The 22,475-nt window shown below is 44.8% G+C and overlaps 1 protein-coding gene across 2 annotated transcripts in view; it reads right to left on the bottom strand.

The window, feature by feature from the left end:
* Positions 1 to 20,055, bottom strand: part of DNAJC5 (DnaJ heat shock protein family (Hsp40) member C5) — a 34,997-nt gene extending 14,942 nt beyond the window's left edge. Inside the window, exon 1 of one of the 2 annotated variants that reach the window (XR_005027825.2) lies at positions 19,842 to 20,055. The gene's annotated coding sequence lies outside the window, so the exon portion shown is untranslated. The remainder of the gene's footprint in view (positions 1 to 19,841) is intronic. The other variant, XM_036900908.2, reaches the window with a different exon arrangement.
* Between the last annotated feature and the right edge of the window lie 2,420 nt (positions 20,056 to 22,475).

The raw sequence follows: 22,475 nt of genomic DNA, 5'->3' as shown, positions 1-22,475 counted from the left end.
AGCAAAAATGAACAAGTGGGACTGTATCAAGCTGAAAAGCTTCTGCACAGCAAAGGACACCATCAATAGAACAAAAAGGTACCCTACAGTATGGGAGAATATATTCGTAAATGACAGATCCAATCCGATAAAGGCTTGACATCCAAAATATATAAAGAGCTCACGCACCTCAACAAACAAAAAGCAAATAATCCAATTAAAAAATGGGCAGAGGAGCTGAACAGACACTTCTCCAAAGAAGAAATTCAGATGGCCAACGGACACATGAAAAGATGCTCCACATCGCTAGTCATCAGGGAAATGCAAATTAAAACCACAATCAGATATCACCTCACACCAGTAAGGATCGCTACCATCAAAAAGACAAACAACAACAAATGTTGGCAAGGTTTGGAGAAAGGGGAACCCTCCTACACTGCTGGTGGGAATGTAAATTAGTTCAACCATTGTGGAAAGTAATATGGAGGTTACTCAAAATGCTCAAAATAGAAATACCACTTCACACAGGAATTCCACTTCTAGGAATTTACCCTAAGAATGCAGCACTCCAGTTTGAAAAAGACAGATGCACCCCTATGTTTATCGCAGCACTATTTACAATAGCCAAGAAATGGAAGCAACCTAAGTGTCCATCAGTAGATGAATGGATAAAGAAGATGTGGTACATATACACAATGGAATATTATTCAGCCATAAGAAGAAAAGAAATCCTACCATTTGCAACAACATGGATGGAGCTAGAGGGTATTATGCTCAGTGAAATAAGCCAAGCAGAGAAAGACAAATACCAAATGATTTCACTCATCTGTGGAGTATAAGAACAAAAGAAAAACTGAAGGAACAAAACAGCAGCAGAATCACAGAACCCAAGAATGGACTAACAGTTACCAAAGGGAAAGAGACTGGGGAGAATGGGAGGGTAGGGAGGGATAAGGGCAGGGAAGAAGAAAGGGGGTATTATGATTAGCATGTATAATGTTGGGGGTGGGGGAAAGGGGAGGGCTTTGCAACACAGAGAAGACAAGTAGTGATTCTACAACATCTTACTATGCTGATGGACAGTGACTGTAATGGGGTTTGTCGGGGGGACTTGGCGTAGGGGAGAGCCTAGTAAACATGTTCTTCATGTAATTGTAGATTAATGATAAAATAAAATAAAATAAATAAATAAAATAAAAATCTCTTGGACATAACATGAGCAACTTTTTCATGAACATATTTCCCTGGTCAAGGGAAACAAAAGCAAAAATGAACATGTGGGACTATATCAAACGAAAAAGCTTCTGTATAGGAAAGGACACCATCAGTAGAACAAACAGATATCCTACAGTATGGGAGAATATATTCATAAATGACAGATCCAATAAAGGGTTGACATTCAAATTATATAAAGAGCTCACACAGCTCAACAAACAAAAAGCAAATAAGCCAATTAAAAAATGGGCAGAGGAGCTGAACAGACACTTCTCCAAAGAAGAAATTCAGGTGGCCAACAGGCACATGAAAAGATGCTCCACATCCCTAATCATCAGAGAAATGCAAATTAAAACCACAATGAGATATCACCTCACACCAGTTAGGATGGCCAACATCCAAAAGACAAACAACAACAAATGTTGGCGAGGATGTGGAGAAAGGGGAACCCTCCTACACTGCTGATGAGAATGTAAATTAGTTCAACCATTGTGGAAAGCAGTATAGAGGTTCCTCAAAAAACTCAAAATAGAAATACCATTTGACCCAGGAATTCCACTCCTAGGAATTTACCCTAAGAATGCAGGAGCCCAGTTTGAAAAAGACATATGCACCCCTATGTTTATCGCAGCCCTATTTACAATAGCCAAGAAATGGAAATAATCTAAGTGTCCATCAGTAGATGAATGGATAAAGAAGATGTGGTACATATACACAATGGAATATTATTCAGCCATAAGAAGAAAAACAAATCCTACCATTTGTAACAACATGGATGGAGCTAGAGGGTATTATGCCCAGTGAAATAAGCCAGGCGAAGAAAGACAAGTATCAAATGATTTCACTCATCTGTGGAGTATAAAAAAAAAAAAAAAAACTGAAGGAACAAAACAGCAGCAGACTCACAGAACCCAAGAACGGACTAACAGTTACCAAAGGGAAAGGGACTGGGGAGGGATAAGGGGGAAAAAGGGGCATCATGATTAGCACGTAAAATGGGGGGTGGGGGGCATGGGGAAGGCAGTATAACACAGAGAAGACAAGTAGTGATTCTACAGCATCTTACTACACTGATGGACAGTGACTGTAATGGGGTATGGGGTGGGGACTTGATAATAGGGGGAGTCTAGTAACCATAATGTTCATGTAATTGTACATTAATGATAGCAAAAATAATAATAAAAATAAAAAAGTACCTAGAGAGACAGTCCAGTCAACCCTAAATTTTCCTAAGAACTAGCAAGCACCCTCACCTGGCTCCCTCCCAATCCAATTTTCTTTGGCATTTGAGTGAGAATGAGAGATCAGCCTCCCTTTTATCTTAATGAAACGACTGATAGCCCAGTGGTGGACTGGACAGTGCAAGCCTAATTTAAATCATATCAAAGCCAAGCAGTTAAACACCAGAAGAGGCAAAGTTGGATACAATGAAAGTCAGCACAATCTACCATTGAGGGTTCGTCTGGGGTTAAAATCCTTGAAAGGTATCTTCAGAGCAGGCATTGGCAAGCTTTTCGGTAAAGGGCAAGACAGTAAATATTTCAGTTTGGCCGCATGAACAGTTCCCATTGCTGCATCCCCAGTTTTCAACTCTGCCTTTGAAGCCTGAAAGCACACAGTGTATAAAATAATGGGCAGAGCTCTGTCCTGATGAAACCTGACTGAATTACAGGGGTGGTCAAGTAATGGTTCTCTTGTGAATTATTTAAGGGAAGTGAGGTCTTGCTGATAGTCGTTGATGTTTATGTGCTGTGGACAAATGCAGGTTTAGACAGTTTTTTTTAGTTCTTAAAATTAACTACACAAATACAAAACAAAGGCATAGACAGACACTATGTGGCTTAAGGAACAGTTCGGAAGACATTTTCAGTCAAGATGGCAAAATTCAGACATCTGTTGCCACATGAAGCAATCAGACCTGACAGCAGCAAGAGCGCCCTCTGGTTCATGTAAAAACTACGGGAAAAGCTGTGTCAGAGGTGAAGGCATTTTTAACAGAAACCACCCCAGAGTGCTGAGTGTCATCCCTGGCTGGTTCACTCTTCTTACTTTAATGATCTGTCAGTGCTTTCTCTGGCACTGTATCTGCAAAGGTACCACACAGCACAGCAAGTGGGAAAACGTAAACCAGAGGGTGAATGTGAAAGTCATGAAACCTGCTATGATGAAGCACAGCAGCTGTCAGCGCACCGGCTGAGAGGGACCCGCAGGCGAGCACAGCGCCTCTGCCGGGAGAGCGGGGACCTGCCGCTCCCCTGTCGGGTCTCCCAGGGTTCCTACGGCACATTCCGAGTGCCAGGCATCTGGACCGGGGAAGGAAGGAGACTTCAAACAACATGTCACTCGAGACCACCGTGACTCACACATCAGACATACTGACCCTCCCAAGCACACACAGCCTCAACATATTCTAAAGATTTTCTCCAACTGAAATTTTAATTAAATTTGAATTACAATGTAGTATGGAACTACTCATAATACTTTCATATCAAAGAACACAGAATCAAGATACCCTATTTTTTCTTTGTTTCTGATACTAAGAGGAAAGTCCACTGACTGCATCAAACATAAATGTGTTCTTGAGGAAACACCCTACCAGCCCGTCCCCTATCAATGCAATGCACTCTGGCCTGACAGTGCAGAGCCACACCCACAGAGCACAGGCTCACAGTGATTCACCGGCACCATGACTGCTGCCTTGTTCACTAGATACAAGCCGCCTCAGGTGCCATTTATCATTCTTCACCATCACTTATCAAAAAATACAGGCCGAGTCCCCACATGCCAGGCTCTGGGAATACTGCCTGTGCAGGAGGTGCACACCCTGAGTGGGGAGGGCGTAGTGGAGGACCCCTGAAGTCAGCGTGAATAGTTTCCCAATAACACAATTTTATGGGAACAGGCAGCAGAAGCAGCTTATTTATGTTTTAAGATCATTCTGGCTGCAGGGCACAGAATTAATATGAAGAAAATCATGCCTAGGCACATCATAGTCAAACTGCTGTAAACCAAAGAGCAAGAGAAAATCTTAAGAACAGAGAAAAGTGACCTATTACATAGGGAACAATCAACTGAATTACACTCTTCTCATTACAAATCATGGAAACCAGAAGGCAGTGGAGCACATCATAAAATGCAGAAATAAAAAAAAAAATCTGTCAAACCAGAATTCTATTTCCAGCAAAATATCCTTCAGAAACAAAGGTGAAATGAAGACATGTTTAGATAAACAGAGACCAAGAGAACTGATCACAAAGACCTAAAATACAAAAAGGCCAAAGGAGTTTAACTGGACTGGTTATTTGGACATTTGAAATGATACCAGATAGAAATTGGCATCTTCAAGAAGGAATGAAAGTCACTGGAAATGATAAGTATCTAGGTAAGACATAATTTTTTCCTTTTTAATTAAAAAAAAATACACAGGACTGTTGAAAGCAAAAGTCATCAACACTGGCTTGTGGGGTTTATAATGTAGGTAAGATGTAACATGCAGGCCATCTATGAATACAGGAGAACGGGAGTGAGGAGGAATGGACCTATGTAGTTTTAAGGTCCCTGTATTTTACAAGAAGTGGTACAATATTAGCTCTGTGAAAAGCAAACATCACAAAATGACCATAAAAGAAGGACCAACAATTTTTGGTCTATCTTATATGGGACACTACTCACCAATAAAAAAAGGGTAACATACAGACACAAGCAATAAAAGAGAAACCTTGACAACATGTTAAGCAAACAAGCTAAACACAAAGTGATTTCATTTACAACAAACTAAGAATAGGAAAAACTATCATGATATAAATCAGAAAAGTGATTGTTAAGGGCAGTGAAGGGACCCTATCTTTTTTTTTTTTTTTGGTATCATTATTCTACAATTACATGAAGAACATTATGTTTACTAGGCTCCCCCCTTCACCAAGTCACCCTCACATACCCCCTCACAGTCACTGTCCATCAGCGTAGTAAGATTCTGTAAAATCACTACTTGTCTTCTCTGTGTTGCACAGCCCTCCCCATGCCCTCCCACACACTATACAAGCTAATCGTAATGCCCCCTTTCTTTTTCCCCGCCCTTATCCCTCCCTTCCCACCCATCCTCCCCAGTGAAGGGACCCTATCTTATAAGTTAATCAGCGCAGTGATTTCACAAGTGTACACCGTATACCAAACCTCAAAGAAAGTCACAGTGAAGATCTGCTATTTTATCTGCATTAAAAAAAGCAAGCAGCTGTCATAATTAAGGTTATTTGTTCTCATAGCAAATTAGATACTCTAAGAAAATCAAATGAAACAAAATTCTCCAACCTTCTAGGACAGGCTGCCTGTTCTTACAAACTTTCATTGGGACACAGTCACATCCATTTGTCTGTGGTGTCTGTGGCTGCTCTCAACAGAGACTGTATGACCTAAAGCCTAAAATACCGCCTAGCCTTTTAAGGAAAAAAACTAGCTGCTGTGAATGGTATTCAAATTGGTGTTTTATATTTTGAATCAGATGATGAAAGAAATTCTGTCCAACCATTAGAAACTAATACATTTACATTTTTACACCATTTTCACACATATTTCACACTTCTCATTCTAGTTAAGAACTAACCATTGCCAGACTCTGTGCACCTCAAAAAGAATCACGTGGAGTCAGCACAGCCTTAGAATTAAGGCCAGACTTAAACCACATGTGGAAGGTCTCACTTCACTCAGTGTGTGTGATGCTGGGAGCCCACCCAGGAGGCTACAGGCAAGCAGAAAGGTGGCGGAGAGCAGCAGGGGACAAAGTTAAGAGGAGAATGAAATCATCAAGTTTTGTGGGTGTTTTTTTTTTCATTAAAATCAACTTTTGAAAAAAAAGTTATTGTCTTCTTAATACTTTATTTTCCTAATTTTCTATAATAAACAGGTACACTTGAATGATTACAGGAATAAGCACTTTTCTAATAGAGGGGAAAAGTTAATCTTAAAAATATTACCCTACTAGTTAAAAATTGAAGAACATTCATTTTGTACCTGGTCACTGTTCTGACCTCCCGTGTGGAAGTTTCTTTCTTTCTCTTGGCATCTGTCCCATCTCCTTATTCCCTTCCATTTCTCCAACTCCTGGGACCACAGGCACACAGTCTCAAGCTCAGTGCACAAGTAGGCCCGTGACAGTGTCACCGGGGAAACCCAGGTATCCTCTGCACCAGCCCTGAGGCCAGTCATGTCTCAGCTTTGCTGAGCTGGCGACTAGTCTCAACTGGGTCTAGTCCTTTCCAGACATCTATCTTTCTATTTCCCTGGGGCAATGAATCCAGGAGCTCACCTGCTGCTTGAAGTAGCACCTCACCATTCTGCCTTTTCTAAAAGGCATCCTGAGACCCACGTCATGATACAGTGCACAGCCATGTCTACCTGTGTTACACATGCTGAAACTTATGAACCACTATCACAGGCTCATTCTGTCTTCACTCCAGCAGGGTTAAGTCTCAATCTTGAGGCTGGATCTTGTTTAGTGTGCATCCTGGTGCATTCTGCTAGAAAGGGCACTAGGGTGCTTCCACACTGCCAGGCAGATAGGACGGCACACACAAGCAGGGAGCAGGGAGCTCTAAAGTGGTCAGAGCTTGCCAAGCACAACAGCAGTGATCTGGTATGAGGGACACATGGTTTGCTCCCTCAGCAGTCCTTCCTGCTGCGGCCAGGGTTAAGTCTGTGAAGCACAGCTCTGCTCCTACTACGATCCCACTCAGGTCCTTCTCTGACGCCCCACTGGCTGCAGCATCAAATCCCACGCTCCCTGGCCTGACCTACAGGGTCCTTTTGGGTACAGGCCCTGTCCACCACCAGCCTCTTCCCACCAGTGCCCCCACTGGGCCTCACAGCCTTACTGGAGGGCCGCTCACCTTAGGCAAAGGCAGTGCTGGCACATGAGCACTAGAGCTCCCAAATGCCTCACTCCCTTTTACGTGAAGACCTCCTGCTCAGAACTCTGAACCCTGAGATATTCCTGGCCCTAAGAAACCTTCCTGGCCACCAACTCCATGCACACCAAAGAATCTGTTGCATTCTGTGGAGCTGTCCTCAGCCTTGAGCATATGCCGGTGTTGTGCATTTGTTCAACAAATGTTTATGAGGCACTTGCCATGTGCCACTCTGTTCTCAAAGCTGGGGATTTAGCAGCGAACAATATAAAATGGACAAAAATCCCTGTCCTCATGGGCTACGTCTACGCTCCTTAAAAGATCTGGGGAAAGAGCTGTCCATTTGGACTCCTGTATTTCCAAGCCTCAGCATACAGGAAACATCTTATAAAATGAGTTACTGTTGAATTCAACCAGTTACAGGAAAAATCATGCCAACTTTAATAGATTTGAAAACATCTTAAAAAGAAGGCTCTTTTGTTCTGTTTTAAATATTTTATTATATTTGATACACAGAAAGGAATACAGGGAACATACAAGTTCTGATGCATAGCAATAAACACCATGATCCCATCCTTCAATTTATAAACTAGAAAATTACCAATAGCCTTAAAGCCTCTGGTTCACCTGAACATTATCCTGAATTAATGTTTATTACTCTCCTTTGCTTTAAAAAATTACCTTGTTTCCCCTTAAATGTCAGTTTTAATTTTTTGAGCTTAAAAAAAGAAGGTCTAACATTGTAAGCAGCCTTCCAGGACGCACTTTGGAAACTCAGTATGCTTCTGGGTCATCCACACTGCTGGGTGCAGCTATAACTCATTCATTTCAGTACTGGACAAATTCCATTTTGTAAACACACCACACTTATCAATCCATTCTTCTACTGAAGGATGCCTGGGTCATTCCCAGGTTTTGCTATTAAAATGCTGCTCTGAACATTTATGAGCAATTCCTGGCATGCAAGATTTTTTCCGGGTGATGCTAGGCATGGTGCAATGCTGGCTCAGGCTCAGTGGTAAGTGCAGAAGGTGCCAGCAAGAGTTAGATAAACTCTTGTAGCAATAGCAAATCAGCACAGAGAAAGACACCCAACATATTTATTTGGGAAAAGCAAAGTGAAACTATAATGAGATGCCACTATACACTCATTAGAATTACTGAGAAAAATAACCTGACCACACCAAGTGCTAGTGAGGCTGAACCATAACTGGAACCATAACACTGCTGGTGGGAAGCAAAATGGGGCAGCTGCTCTGGAAAAGAGTGTGCTAGTTTCTTATAAAGTTAAAAATATACGTATCACATGACCTAGCAATCCCACTCTTAACCATTTGTCCAAGTGAAACGGAAACATGTTTACACGGAAAACCTGTATATAGGTATTGATAATTGACAAACCCAGAAACAGATCTCCTTGTGCATGGATAACAAACTAGAGCACAAGGGAGCTCCACTCCAAGTCAAGGGAATGGAGTGCTCCCACACAACCTGGGTGACGCTCAACCACATGACACTGAGCGAGAGGCCGGTCTCAAAGGCTGCACACCCTATGAGTCCATGTACATGACATTCTTGAAAAGAAAGCCATGTCAACAGAGAGCCAGGGGTTGGGAGAAGGTTGCTGATGGAAATGTTCCACATCCTGATGGTCACACAGACCTATGTGTATAAAACTCAGAGAGCTATACATCAGAAACAGGGCCAATTTTACTGTACATTCATTTAAAAATAAGAGAAGAAAAAAAATCTGGGCTTGCATTTTGTATGTTTTGTTTGTGATTTATTTTCTAGTCACTTTCATTGTAGTTTATGAAAGTATCATCAGTCTGTGACAGATTGGAAATTGAAAAAAAAAAAAATCTGGTCCTTTACCACAAACAGTTTAGGGATTATTGTAGAGTGCGTAACTACAAGTGGAACCTCAGGGTCCCAGAGAATGGGCAGGCTCAGCTTGTCAAGGTCTGCCAACAACTTTCCAGATACCGCACCGCCCGCACCCTCCCTGCTCTCCTGCATCCCAACAATGACTAGTAACGCCAGGGCTCCCAACTGCCGCCCAGCTTCCGGGCAAAATGCACTCACCCTGGCCTGTGTCCTCATCCCGCATGAGCTGCCGAGAGCAGCGTGTCTGTGCAGTGCCCACCCCCACAACAGCCCTTCATGACCCCAGTGGACTGGAGCTGATGTATCCAGGACATCAATCCTTTACTGGTTACAGATACTACAAGTATCTTCTCTCAGTTCACAGTTTTTTTCACTTACGGTAATTTTTGGTGAACACGAGTTCTTAGATTTTTCTCTTCTGGTAGAAAACATAAAACTTACCATCTTTATCATTTTTAAGTATACAGTTCAGTAGTGTTAACATGCACATTGTATAACAGATCTCTCACAAGGTCTTAATATTTTGTACTTGTACAAACTACAATGTAATTGAATAAATATATCAAATCTCCGTGAACTCTTCACTTTATTTTTTCTTTTTTGTTTTTGTTCAACAAATCCTTTTCCATTGAGGTCAAAAGTAAATTCTCCCACACTTTCTCCTAAAGTTCTGTGATCCACTGGTAATCTGTTTCATCTGGAGTTAATCTGGCCATGGCATGCATGAGACGATGAAGCTTCAGTTGTCCATGTAACCGACACCCAGTGCCCTAAGTCCCAGGACACCCCCCACCCAGTGCCCTAAGTCAGTCCCAGGACACACACACCCAGCACCCTAAGTCCCAGGACACCCCTACACTCAGTGCCTTAAGTAAATCCCAGGACATCCGCCCACACATAGCCAGTGCCGTAAGTCCTAGGACACCCCCTCTCTACACACACACACACACACACACACACACACACACACACACACACACACACACACACACACACACACACACACAATGTCCTCTTTCCCTGGGACCTGCAGGGTGCCTCTAGCTTGCTTACTATAAACTTCCACTGTGAGTTCTATTTGGGGCTATTTTGTCCCATTCTCAGAATACTTTATTCAAAAACCTCAGAAATTATGTGAGGCAGTCTCAAAAATTTTTACAAAAGCCACAAATTCCTTGGTATTTCCACATGTCATGAGACATCACTACTTGTTTTAATCATGTTTTAATACAAACATCCATTATGAAGACAAAGAGGGTTTTAAAAGCAATTACAAGGTAAGCCCTATGAGCCACACTATCTCGTTGTGCAGAGAGTTCTGCTCCATGTACCCAGAGCCCAAGGTTTAAGGCCTGAAGTATGGGTGGTGCCACCCAGCAATGGAGACATGAGTGGTGGGAAGCCCACACAGACAGCTTCTCAGTGTGTCTAGGGATACTCCTCCAAGATGCAGAGGCCTCTAGGGCTGCCATGCAGCACTCTCCAGCGTCCCCACCCACTGCGGGTCATCCCAGGAATGTCAGTGGACAGGAGCCTTGAGGGATGCTGTTTGGCCAGGGGCAAGAGGACAGAGGGCACAGAGAAAAGTTCCAGGCCACGATAACACACTGTATTATGGGCAGCCTGAAGATACAGAAGCTAAGGAAAAGGTTAATAAGAAAACGGCTGTTAGGAATCCTGCAGAGAGAGGGGCACTATCCTAGAGAGAAAATGTTGCCAGAGTACAGGGCCTGGCTCACAGTAAACAATGTTTTCAACAGTAGATATAATACAAGCGTGGTATGATTTTCAGCAATAAACATACAGACAAGCAACGCTACGGTCACAAAACACAATGTAAACATTTGTGCCTTGACAGTGTAAAGATAAAAGAACAGAGAACAGATCAGGGGAGGAGAAGGGGAAGAACAGAAGAGATGTGGACACCCTCAAGTTGGGATTACAATGTGTTGCTGATGGGGCAAGACAGCCACATCACACACACAGACAAGGCAGGCCCGGAGAACTACCTAGAGGAGCAGCTACCCCGGGTGGGAGGATAAAGGCGCGGCTGTCTTGAGTCAGCACAGAAGGTACCGGTAACTCACTAGGTGACGAGTCAGGGAACAGTGGCAGGACGGGGTAGAAGAGAATCAGGTGACCACAAGTAGCATCCCTCTGGGGAGGGAGGGAAGGAAGGTGCAAGATGGGAAGGGTGCTGCTGCTCTGCTCATACACCCTAGACCCAACCCTGTGGAAAAGCACTTCACTAAAAATGAAATTAAACTGTATTCTAGAGACAGCTGATTTCTAATCTTTTTTTTTTTTTTGATTTCTAATCTTTTGAGGTATCCTCCTAGAAATCCATGATGGCCTTGTAAAAACCAACCACCAAAGCGCATTGCAGGAGCAGGTGGGTCTGGAGCAAGGGAGGGCCGACTGCTACTCCTGCTGGGGGCAGAATGAGAACACAGTGAAAAGGCTCAGGAAGTCAGCAGCTTGACTGTAACTGAGTTTATTATCCATTCTGAAAGACAAAAACCTTTAATTTTACTGACATGATACCTATAATTAGGGAGTGCTTACCGTGTGCAGGCACTTAGGGGCCTACATGCCCTGGACCCCACTGAACACTCCCAAGAAGTGTGTTAACTTGGCACCTTGATCACCTGCTTGGGTTACAACTTGGCTCTGCGACTCACAGGCTCAGTGACCCAGGCAAGTTATTAAACATCTGCACATCTCCATCTCCTCTCTGACCAATGGGAAGAGAAATAGTCTAGCATAGTGTGGCTATGGACTGGCTCACGTAAAGTGCTTAGAACAGTGCAAAACACACGCTGGCTATTATTATGTCTCCAATTTACAGATGAGAAGACTGATCCGTGACCACCACAGACCAAGTGAGCTGTCCACCAGGAAGGTCATTCTGGGGTGAGGACAGGACAAAGACCACTGGCCCACCCCAGAGAGCAGCATGTGGGTCTGATCACTGACAGGTTCACTCAGGTCTGCCTCACCACAGTATGCTGCAACTCTATAACCAGTTTAAGATACACTACAAGTGAAAGGTACAAATCACAGATGCTTACAAAAGTGTGCATATTTCTTCCAAACCAGAACAGGTCCAAGAGCATGTCCATGCCATTAACACCTATTTGCACTGCAATCTACTAGCGTGCATGAGGACAAGAGGACATTAGGAGCTGGCTGGACAGGCTGCCCTATTCAGATGCCAGGAAAGGCCACTGAGATGGTATGTTACAGTCACCCTCATCATGGATTATAGAGGAAAAGACAGGGGGAGATGAAACAAATGTGGGAGTCACATCAATACTACACACCAGGGAGAAGGATGCTGTTGCTAACAATCATTACCTAACCTGGATTACCTAACCAGGCAGTATGATGCAAGGAAAAACGGCACAAACAGAAAAAGCATTTTAAGAGGTGTAAATTCTGTACTATCATTTTAACGTGTGTGATGGCATTATTTGTGCTCATTGTTCAACACCTCACCTTTCTACCAGGGAAAATAGGTAACTCTCAGTTTCCCTACCTACAAAGTGGCTAACTACCTTGCAAGGTTGCCCTGAGAGCATGGCTAACACACACCAAGTGACCCTGGCCTGTTCACAGCAGTTAAGACTACTGAAGAAATACTTCATAAATAACTGTCATTATTAAACTCTAAACTTTTCTAGTTTCATCTCAAAGAGAAACTGGACCACTAGATTGCATTAAAAATTTTTGAGCCTTAGATGTGATGAGATTAATTCAAAGTATGAGATGAATACAATCTTGTAAAAATCTTTATCTAGAATACAACTTCCTTTGCATATAATTTTAAAAATCGGATGTGGACTGGTTTCATGCACTTAAAAAAGCCCATTTGTAACTAAACTTAATTTGTTTATAAAATTCTTATCTTAAAAGACAGATGTTTATTGCAACTGGCAAAAAAAAAAAAAAGCTCAGATTTTAAGATCAAATACTAAAGCAGTAGCTAAATGAGCACCAAAATATAAAACACAAAGTGTTAAAATGCTGTCTGAGCCTAATTTGGCTACCCCGAAAATGAACTAAGATATGATATGAAGAAGAACTTCCAACATCAGCACTCTCGGGAAGACTCATGACAGAAGATGATCAGCAAAAAAAAAAAAAATAAAACCCCAACAAAGATCCACGCACTGCCACAGGTGTAGATGCACTCATCCCACCAGTTCCTGGACTTGCCATGGGAATGAGGAAGGAGATATCTAAGCTGGCCTGTGCATACAGTAAAACAACAAATTTGACTGGATCTATACTGTTGGAACTCAACCAAGAATTAGGAGAAGTGCAAATTGTAGCGCTCCAAAATCTTACAACTACAGACTATCTACTGTTAAAAGAACATAAGGGATGTGAACATTCCCCAGGAATGGGTTGTTCTAATTTATCTGAATTCTCTCAGACTGTTCAAGTTCAGTTGGACAATATCCACCATATCATAGATAAGTTTTCACAAATGCCTAAGGTGCCTAACTGGTTTTCTTGGTTTCACTGGAGATGGCTGGTAATTACAGATATGCTTTGGTTATGTAACTATATTCCTATTATGTTAATGTGTGTGCACAATTTAATTAGTAGTTTAAAACCTATCCATGCTGAAGTTACTCTACAAGAAGATATGTCAAAGAAATAATCAATCTTCCCAGGTTTTCTTCTGCCTGCTACTTCTATAGCTTTTCTTCTTCCTACCTAATTACAACCTTTAAATAGAACTCATGCCACATGTCGAATTTACCGAGTATCATAATTCTTCCAAGTGGTAAACACACCTCAAGACAAATGCTGGGCATAGAAGCCACAGGGCATAAATATGCAAAGAAGTAAAAAGCTAACCTTTTCAAACAATAAGGCTTCTCTCTCACTTACCCACTTAACATTTCCCTGTATGGCCCCGGAAGATGACTGGTTAGCCAGAGACGGGTAAGATTCCTCAAGGGAGGAACAACCTAAGACAGGCACAGTCGCAGGGGGCCATCTGGTGAGAAAATGGGGAGCAGCAGAGGTGAGGCTTAGAACCTCCCCCCTCATGTCCTGAGAGAAATCTTCTGCATACATGGATGTTTATTGCCCTTGTCTAGCTCGGATAAACACATAGTCTACAGGCACACACCTGATCATCTACATTTGCTCTCTTACAACACTAAACTCTGTTTTCTACCTTTATCTCGTATCTACTTACCACTTCAGCATTTTATTAAAAATAATAATAGAGAAATGTGGTATCCACATATAAATCAAGTTTAAAAATCAAATGAATATTCATATTTGAACTGACTGTTTATAGTTCATAATGCATGAAAAAAACCGAAAGCTTCTGTGATGACTGCCCTTGCACTGTTCACCATGTAACTTATTCACTACGTAAGAATTTGTACTCCATGTAAGAACTTGTTCGTTATGCATCAGAAGATTGGAGACTGACGAAAATTAGGCATGGGGTGGATTAATGATTGTGCATTGAGTACTGACCCCCCTATACAGAAATTTATTGTTGTTAACAACTATTTGATCAATAAATAGGAGAGATGCCCTCACAAAAAAAAAAATATATATATATATAAACACACTTCCAATTGTAAAATAAATAAGTAACCGGGATGTAATGTATAGCATAAGGAATATAGTCAAAATATTGTAACAACTTGGTATGGTGATAGCTGGTACCTAGAATTATCATGTATATAAATGTTGAATCACTGTGTTGTACACCTGAAACTAATGTAATGTAATACTGTGTGTCAACTACCCTTCAATTAAAAAAAAAAATGCTGTCTGAGGAAGAGGAAAAGATATATACTGCCAGAGGAAATACAGACTTGGTGATACATGGCAAAAAATGACAAAAGTTTGTACTTCTCCACCTATAATTTTTACTTATTTAGCTTAGAGAAACCCTCTCACAATAAAAGACACCATCTAATAAAGGAAGAGCCAACAGGACTACCTAGCTGAAGATCAGACTGGCTATGCTGCTGATCCCTTCCAGTGACGCAGGGAAAACAGCCAGGCAGCGCCCTCCCTCTGCAGAGCCTGGTCACTCCCGCGTGGTGCTTCCAGACTGGGACTGTCTGATGGGAGAGCTCATGGTCTCGGGTCCTAGCACCTGAAGCAGCCCCTGGTTCTTGAAACAATGCAAGGTTAGAGCAAGACAGGGAATTTGGGTTCTGCTGGTTTCACTGTAACACATGTCTACTCCACTCGGTGGAAAAAACAGGCACAGAGCAGGGAAAGCTGTCTAAGAAAGGGGCTGGCCATCTCAGAGATAGCCAGGGTGGGGCACAGCTGATAGGGGTGGCAACTCAGCATTCCAATCCTCTGACTCCCAGGACTGCAACTTTATAACCAAATGGCACTGAATTCCTCAGAACACAGCAATGGAGACAATAGATGACTCCAAACTACCATGTTTGCTGGTGGTACACATTCAATGCAGAAAAATTAAAAGGACAATATAATTAAAAATAACCCATGATGATGAATAAAGTTAATTCACTCATACATTCAAGGAATATTCACTGATCACTCACAATGTATTATGCAATTAAAAAATGTTAGTTAGGGGGGAAAAAAGAAAGGGGGCATTAAGATTAGCATGTATAACATGGGGGGTGTGCACGGGGAGGGCTATGCAGCACAGAGAAGACAAGTAGTGGTTCTACAGTATCTTACTACGCTGATGGACAGTGACTGCAATGGGGTATGTGGGGGGGACTTGGTGATGGGGGGAGTCTAGTAACCATAATGTTCCTCATGTAATTGTAGATTAATGATACCAAAAAAAAAATTAGTTGGGTTAATAAGACAAAGGTTTCTGCCACAGAGGTAAAATTTAAAAACCACTTATGTAGATGCATGTACAATGTAGAATGATTTTGGAATGAAGTGAAACTTTACTGCATCAGATCAGTTCTGAAAAGGAAACCAGTGGGGATGGCATTCTCAGAGACACCCAGACTCGGTCTGGCCACGTACTTCTCTTCAGAGAACAAGAGGCTGTACTTCATTTCTGCAATGTCAACGTTAACTACCAACTCTTAGGATTTAAAACAATTTTTATCTGCCAAAGACCTAAATCTATTAAACAACCACTAGTACCAAGAACTGAGGTAGAACACACCATTGCACTGACAGAATGCGCTCAAACAAAATGCAAAGAATGATGAAGACAAAATCTAAAGGTCGTCTGGTAATCTAATCCTTAAATCTTCCAGGTTGAATTTCAAGTGACCTATCACAAACTAGCTGCTAATCGTCTTCAGAGGATGTCATTATCTGAGAGCTGGCCCTGGTATCAGGACAGTAAAAACAGAGCAATTCCCTCTCTTAAATTAGGGGTAGCAGTTTCATAAAATACAAGTATTCTCATTCTTCAGCATCCTGTCACTTACATTAAGGAAGCATCTGATGAGCTATCCTTCCACTTACCATCTCCTCTACTCCCCCAAGAGGCAGGCAGGGCAGGTACCATGACCCCCATTTTCCTGGGTTCTCAACACGTGAGGCCTAGCTTCATCCTCTTCCCAGAAGGAAGTTTACTACAGATGCTGCTGACAAGGATTGGGGGAAAGGACTTTGCCAGAGAAAGCAAGTCTGCAGCCCAAGAGTGCTCTGATCCCATATTCCAACCAGAATGCAATGAGCCTCGTTTGAGGAATATGTAGGTTTAAGTGCTATTTGGACAGCACCTAGAAATGCACAAGGGCGCCACCGAGAGCCAAGAGCCTCCTCTCCACTTCCTGTGCAGGGACTGGTCGTCACATTTGACTCCCACCCCCTGAAGACACAGGGGTCTACTTCCTTACTGGAGAATTGTTCGTCTTCACTGGCTGAGAGACAGGTTGCCTACAGCATTAATATATGCCGAACCCTGTACAGAGTACTTTTTTGGAGAGTTAAGGAATTTTTCCAAGGGTCCAATCGTGCTCATTTTACTCCCTGACTTCAGAGCAAACTCCCACCTTACATAAACTCTCTCTCACCATGACCTCCAACCCAAGTCAATTTCAATCATTCATTCAAACCCCAGGACCAAAAGTGAGCCTGCCCCGTTTGGGCTCTAGAAATGAACCACCAGCATCTTGTTAGGGGATCCTGCACGTTGGTGCCAGGGAGGTGGTCATACCAAGAACTGGTACAGAAGGCCTGAACTCCAGTTCCAGGTCTGAGACTGGGCAAGGCTGCCCTCCAGGCTAGCTCACAACTGAGCACAGTTCCACCATCCTATGCAAGTAAGAAGGACTCAAGAACAAAACAACCTGAAACATGCAGCTTCTGTCCAGTCTCTGCAGAGCACAATGCAACCAACCCTAGAAACACAAGGAAATCCACTCACCCTGAGTTAATACGTTAGTGAGTGAAGGATTCCAGGGCTCTCTGGTCACAAAGCAGGATTCAGTTGGGTTCTGTCACAGCATTACAGTATAAGCCTCAGGCTGAGGGCATGAGGAACAGCTTTCATGTACTTCTGACAGACCACTCCCCTCCCCTCCACGGAGTCAGTACATACCAAGCATTAAGACTAGCATGTACAGTTTCTTTTTTTGGGGGGGTAGGGGTTTGGGTAACCAAAGACAAAATCTCTACAAATATTATTACCAGGGGCAGATCTGATTTTAAACACTCTTCATTTTGAATATACAGACTACAAGTTGCAAAAAGACTTACAGGGAAGTTCCGAAAATCTCTCTGACTTGCCTCTTAGCTGGCTGGCCTTTCCCAAAGAGCAGTGGCTCGCCATTCACTTCTCTCAGAACCCAGCACCCCAAAGTGCTAAGTACTTACTCCTAATGACTTCCAAGTGACAAGGTCATTATTTTGCATAGCTGTCACTAAGTTCATCACTTTCATTCATTCAGCAAGTGTTTAGTGGGCATATACTGTGTGCTAGCAACATTCTTTTGCACAAAAGAACCTCCCTCTAAACCTTACCCTATAGTAAAACATTCAGTGTGATAAATACATTAAAATAGGACATTAGAATTAAGTGCTGTGGGAAAATTAAGCACTTGAAATTCTAGGTAGGGAGTCAGGGAAGGCCTGGCTTCATGCAGCACAAAGTCAAGGCTGTGAGTGTCTTGGCAGCTAGCAGGGCAGAGCACATGAGTTTGTTCAGTCTGGCATGGTGGTCGCTAAACGGGTCAATACCCAGAGGGCATACTGGCCTCCACAGCTGAGGTCCTCAGCAAGGCTCAGAAGTCTCCTCCACATACCTGACCGAGGGTCTGCCCACCACACAACCCCTAGGGACTCTGTTTTCACCAGGGCCAAGGGTACCAGGCGGGTGGTGGTGGTGGGGTCCTGCAACATACATCTCCCTCAGAGTCCAGTGTTCAGTGATGACCATCCATGATGACAGCTGGGGGTAGGGCCACCACATCACCCAAGCAGATGTGCTGCACAGCCAGCAAGAGCCAAGCAGGGCAGGCTCCTACAACCCCTGCCCGGCCACATGCCACCAGCGCCAACACCTACAACCCTGACACAGGTGAAAGGAGAGCCACATGCACTCAATTATGAAGTTTCTCAAAGCCCTAAATTCTCTGGCTTCTAATTTCATCTTCCACTTGACAGATTATTCAATCCTGAAACTCAGCATGACGTTTAACACGAGAGAAGCAAATAAATGAACATAGGATCTTGGAAGCTTTGGCTAGAACTTTATCTTCAGGCAACCATGATAAAAGATGAAGCAACATAACTGTCATTGAGATGGTTTTTAAACAGACAACTAAGTAAGGACAGGTGTCTAACAATTCAAACACAGCGCCTATTAGGCTATGACCAGCTGGTTAAAATGTCCCCCATCAAGCCTAAACCTTAAAACAGAAATAAAACTGAAACCTTTGCTTCCTTTTCCCGTATGACACAACAAATGAATTCTGAGAAACCATCTCTTAGGTCCATAAAAAAGGGAATCTGCAGTCCAGTCACTTAATACAAACAAGTTAGAACCTAGGAATGGGTTCCTAATATTCTCTCCTTAAAAATCATTACTTAAAATAACGCTTGTATGAGGTAGACGAAACATTTTTCTTCAAATGATTTTAATTTAAAAGATTAATTCACAGCGCGTTAAGGAAAAAATTTCAATTTCCCCAGCTATAAACGCAATAACCCGGGGACTAGATTCTCTGGCCCCCTTGAACCAGCAGGTTCTCTTCATTCCCACAGCCCCCGTCCAGCAAGGAAGAGACCCTCCGGTCAGTAAAGGGGACAGCGGGGCGGAGGGAAGGCTGCGCTCTCGCTGCGATTTGGCAGAACGGGAGACGGGCAGAGGGAGCTTCGCACCGGCCTGTGAAACCCGCCCGAGCACGGCCCCACCCACCCACCTCGGACCGCAAGCCACCCGGGACCAGCGGCCCGCCGCCCTGGGTCTGGTCGTCCACCCACCCGACTGCGGACCTGAGGCGCATCTTCCGTCTCGCGGCGGCGCAGCCCCCTCGCGTCCCCCGACAACGACGCGCGGGGCCTGGACCGCGCGGTGGGTGCACCTTTCCGCCCGCCCCGGGGTCGCCCCGCCGCGCATTCCCTTTCCCAGGCCGCAGCGTCCACCGGCCCCGCCGCCGCAGCAGAGCCCCGGGGTACCTCCCTTCCGCCGCCCGGTGGACCCCGCGCCCAGTGGGAGGTCGCCGCCATTTCCGGCTACGGGCGCGCCACCCCTAACCCCGCGCGGTGCCCAGCAAACAGCAGCGGCCCCTCACCGCCGCGACCCATCACTCCCGAAGGCCCCTCGCCCTTCGCGCGGCGCCGCCCCCCGCACACCCCCGCGGCCCGCGCCGCCCGCCCAGCGCGACAAGAGGCCCGCCAGGCCCGCCGCGAGCTCACCTGTCCGCGCTCCCGTCCGTCCCCCCGCCCGTCCGCCGGCTCCGGTCCTCCGTTCCGCGGCGCGGCTGGGCAGCCAGCCGGCACGCTCCTCAGCCGGGAATGCGCCTCGGGGACCCCGGGCGGTGGGGACAGCAGCAGAGGTAGAGGGCGCGGGAGCAGCACCGGCGGTGGCGGCGGCGGGGTCGCGCACGCACACGCACTCTCACGCACCGGCGCGCGCGCCCCCGGAAGGACGTGGGCTCTGGCGGGTCGGGGACGCGGGCGGGGCGGTTCGCGCGTGCGCCCGGAGCGTTAGGCGGAGGCTCCACCCACTAGGGGTGGAGCCCCGAGTGGCAGCCCACGCGTTGAACCCCTGTGGGCTACGGCCAGAGATCGCTTCTCGGAGCCGGAAGCGCCCGCTTACCGGGCGGCAGGACCGGGTGCGGGGTGGACCTTAGGTGCTTTCAAGTTCTCCGGCAGGTGCACCGCGCGGAAGGAGAGGTGCGGGACTTGTCTTACAGCCGAGTTTGCTCAGCGCTTTACGTAAGACCGAAAACGTAATTGTCCTCGTCAAGGAGTGGGAAGGGGGAGCTGGTGGGAGTTGACCCGAGACCGCCGCCCAACCTCGGTTTGGGACTGACACTTGCTCCTCCCCGGAGCGCAGATGGAACTTCCTTCCTGCACAGCCACCTAAGTGCCACCACCATTGTCCAGCCACTCCCACAGAATCACCTACAAACTGCCGTGGAAGGGCAGAGAAACCAACTTCTGCTCACTTCCCTTCTGTCCAGGTATGACCTCTGTCCATCCCATTGACTCCCTGAAGTAGACAGACCCGCCCATCACCTTCCCTATGCCTCCTCATAACCATAACAGTTCTACCATTTATTGAGTGCTTGGTACACCTGCGTGTGTCATTTTCATCCTAGCCACCATCCAAACAGACCTTTCTGCTTCTGCCTCCCCACTTCCACTCTCTCCCATTGGCCATTTTTCATTTAGTGGAGTCGTCTTAAAACGGAAATGTGATGACATCCAAAGCTTATTCTGCCAACAAGCTCTGACCCTCATCTACCTTTGCCTTCTTACATCTCCCTCCCATCGTGCTAGCCTTGAACGCCCAGGTGTCCCAGGCTCAGGGCCTGTAAGTGGTAGAGAGCTCTGAAAGTCTCCTGGTAGTCATTAAATTGTGCAAAATCAAGCAGGCAGCAAGAAAGTGCCTGTGAAAAAGTAAGAAGCACAAAAGCCAGATTAGTATCTGTTGATTCAAGAGGGTGAGAGATTTCGGGCCAGAATCGCAGTTGAAATGAGAGAAATGCACCTGGTATCAATTCAGATTGAAGCTCTTTCACCCTGTGGTTGGGAGCTGTAAGAAAGAATGAATCAGGCCTTAGTGAGTCCCTCCTTGACCTAATAGTTCCCCTTTAGGGATACCTTGACCTAATAGTTCCCCTTTAGGGATACTCCTAAAAAAATGTTCCCAAATACAGAAAAAGGTGTATGTACTAAGCTGCTCTTGATGGTATTATTTATAATAGTGAAAATGGAAACTTGCCCAATTGTCCAAGTAAGCACACTTAAGTGGAACAGAATTATTAAAAATGTAAACAAAGGCTATATAATAGCACAGAAAATTCTTGGATAGCTCATGAAAGTAAAATGAGCAAGGTGCACGTATATAAAAAGTACAGCATTACAAATAGGTTTATAAACAAGCCAACCAGTCTATAGAAGGCAGGAAGGGCACCTATCAAATGCTTACAGCAGCTATAGTTAGGCCCTGTACTTAACATGCCCTTTAATTGGGCAAGGTGGACCGCATTATCCTGACCCTGAGTCAAGGGAACAGGCTTTAGAGAAGTAGATGCTGCTGCTCCTCTCCAGTGCCACCCCTCCACCTGTGCCCTCAGGTCTGCCTATCACACCGATTGCTCCAGTCCTCCAAGCTCATCTCAGAGCCATTATTTAGGGACCACCTTGTCTTCCAGTCTTGCCAATGGGTTTCAGCCCCGGGCAAGTTCACTATGGATTCAATGTTACCAAAGAAATGACAGGAGAATATTCTTGGGGTGAAAGTGTTATACCTTTATATATAACTTTATTTCCATGGTGGCAGGTCAGTCACTAGAATCCCATCCATTCAGAGTGAGTCTGCATGCAGCAAGCCAGTCTCTGCCTCTGGGCCCCTCTGCCCACATGGCCATCCTCTGGGCCTCTGTCCTCGATGCTGCCAACACTCCAGCCTCTGCTCAGCTCTCCTGCAGCCTTGCAGCTGTGCCACCGTGTGGCCCAGAGCACTGGGCAGAGCTCTTTATACAGAGTCAATAGCAACATATTGCTGCCCACAGGTGTGCAGTGAGCTAGCCAGTCAGGGCCAGGTGAGAATCCTGGCCACGGGAACCTTCGTTTTATCCACACTTCCTGAACAAATGGAAGTACAAAACCCTTGATTCACTCTTGTACTCCAAAAAGCCTAGCAGACTCTCACTTACAGGACATTTAAATACTTAATAAAATAAGACCACATGGAACCCATTTCCAACATAAATGAGGGTAAATGTTGACTTCAGGTAGGGGTGGTTCTTTCCACACTTTGTACCAGCTGTTGTTGTCAAACTTTCCTGACCGGATGTGAATCCTATACTATCTGGTGTC

Source organism: Manis pentadactyla, chromosome 5 (genome assembly GCF_030020395.1).
Source record: "Manis pentadactyla isolate mManPen7 chromosome 5, mManPen7.hap1, whole genome shotgun sequence".
Taxonomy (NCBI): domain Eukaryota; kingdom Metazoa; phylum Chordata; class Mammalia; order Pholidota; family Manidae; genus Manis; species Manis pentadactyla.
Note: the sequence above shows the minus strand (reverse complement) of the source record. Positions and strands in the feature narration are given on the sequence as shown.